We start from the raw sequence: 2,329 nt of genomic DNA, 5'->3' as shown, positions 1-2,329 counted from the left end.
TGGTCTCTGGCAGATTTTAAGCTAATTCTCAACAGACAAAACAAGGTTTCGTTTGTCCTAAAAGATGAGTTTTGTTACCAGCCTGCCTGGTGGAAAATTGAAGCACTGACTAGAGGTAAAACCAGCTTTCATTGTAATGTAAGCGAACACAAAGCTTCCAGCTACCACAACAAAGGAGGAGTCACCAACCACTGTAAGGGCAAGAGTGGGAGATCGCCTTGGCCGGTGGAATTTTTGAGACAACATCAACCCCTTTGACGAGAAAGCATGCATGGCACACGCCCACCAAGAGACCGCTCGGCCTCTGTTCTGACACATGGTCAACAACACTCCTGTCCACTTGTGGTGCCTTTGTCACTTCCCTGATGGCACACAAATGGTTTGAGAGAAGCAGTTCACATCCTGCAGCGATCCAGGTAAGAGATTATTGTAAAAGAACAATTAATCAAAACATCTGCTGGAGCTATCCTCGGTCTTCAGTAGACTTAGAACCAGTTGCTTCAAACCTACCCGGTCAGGTGGTCAACATGCTCACTCTGGCCACCCTGTCTGCTTCTGTTTCTGGAACAAGCCAATCTCATTCCTTTTTTTTTTTTTTTTAAGATTTTATTTATTTACTCATGAGAGACACACACAGAAAGAGAGGCAGAGACACAGACAGAGGGAGAAGCAGGCTCCATGCAGGAGCCCGATATGGGACTCGATCTGGGACTCCAGGATTGTGCCCTGGGCCAAAGGCAGGCACTGAACTGCTGAGCCACCCAGGGATCCCATCCAAGCTCATTCGTGCCCCAACCTCTGCCCCTCCTCATCTCTGTCTGGAGCTCCTTTTTTTTTTTTTTTTTGGCTGGGTACAGTATACTTTATTGATGGTACATGACAAGGTAGGGCTCCCCAAGCCTCTCCCTTTCCTCGAGGTCTAGGATGTAAATTGAAGGTCAGGAGATGGAGTGTGTTGGGGGATTAAGTTGGGGCAGGGACTCCCCAGCAGCTGAGGGCCTCTCTCTTCCTCTTGTTCTTGCTGGGGCTGGTGGTCCAGGAGGCTCTTACTCCTTGGAGGCCATGTGGACCATGAGGTCCACCACCTGGTTGCTGTAGCCAAATTCATTGTCATACCCGGAAATGATCTTGATGAAGTGGTCATTGAGGGCAATGCCAGCCCCGGTGTCAAAGGTGGAAGAGTGGGTGTCACTGTTGAAGTCACAGGAGACAACCGGGTCCTCAGTGTAGCCCAGGATGCCCTTGAGGGGGCCCTCCGATGCCTGCTTCACTACCTTCTTGATGTCATCATATTTGGCAGCTTTCTCCAGGCAGCAGGTCAAATCCGCAACTGACACATTGGGGGTGGGGACACAGAAGGCCATGCCAGTGAGCTTCCCGTTCAGCTCAGGGATGACCTTGCCCACAGCCTTGGCGGCGCCAGTGGAAACAGGGATGATGTTCTGGGCAGCCCCTCGGCCGTCACGCCACAGCTTCCCAGAGGGGCCGTCCACGGTCTTCTGGGTGGCAGTGATGGCATGGACGGTGGTCATGAGGCTCTCCACGATGCCCAAGTGGTCATGGATGACTTTGGCTAGAGGAGCCAAGCAGTTGGTGGTGCAGGAGGCATTGCTGACAATCTTGAGGGAGTTGTCATACTTCTCATGGTTCACGTCCATCACAAACATGGGGGCACCAGCAGAAGGAGCAGAGATGATGACCCTCTTGGCCCCGCCCTTCAAGTGAGCCCCAGCCTTCTCCATGGTGGTGAAGACCCCAGTGGACTCCACAACATACTCAGCTCCAGCATCACCCCATTTGATGTTAGCGGGATCTCGCTTCTGGAAGATGGAGATGGACTTTCCCGTTGATGACAAGTTTCCCGTTCTCAGCCTTGACTGTGCCGTGGAATTTGCCGTGGGTAGAATCATACTGGAACATGTACACCATGGAGTTGAGATCAATGAAGGGGTCATTGATGGCGACAATATCCACTGACAATATCCACTTTGCCAGAGTTAAAAGCAGCCCTGGTGACCAGGCACCCAATACGGCCAAATCCATTCACTCTGACCTTCACCATCGTGTCTCGGGGACGCGGCTTGCACTGCACCAGAAGATGCGGCTGTCTGTTGAACAGGGAGGAGCAGAGAGCTATCTGGAGCTCCTACTCCTGGTTTAGCTCCTTTGCCCCCTCCTTCCTTAGAGGGACATCCTCATGCCACTTCCTGGTCTCGGTCCTCATGCCACCTCCTGGAGAAGCCTCCTGGACCCTCCCTCTGGCAGCTCCAACAACCTGGTCCAGTCTCTCTTCATCAAACCACCTCATTTATTGCCTTCATAGCATTTA

General features: G+C 52.0%; 1 pseudogene; it reads right to left on the bottom strand.

The window, feature by feature from the left end:
• Positions 1 to 953: 953 nt before the first annotated feature.
• LOC129508108 (glyceraldehyde-3-phosphate dehydrogenase-like) lies at positions 954 to 2,062 on the bottom strand (annotated as a pseudogene).
• Positions 2,063 to 2,329: the final 267 nt, after the last annotated feature.

Source organism: Nyctereutes procyonoides, unplaced genomic scaffold (assembly GCF_905146905.1).
Source record: "Nyctereutes procyonoides isolate TBG_1078 unplaced genomic scaffold, NYPRO_anot_genome, whole genome shotgun sequence".
NCBI classification, from domain to species: Eukaryota; Metazoa; Chordata; class Mammalia; order Carnivora; family Canidae; genus Nyctereutes; species Nyctereutes procyonoides.
This window is presented reverse-complemented; position numbering and strand designations above follow the sequence as displayed.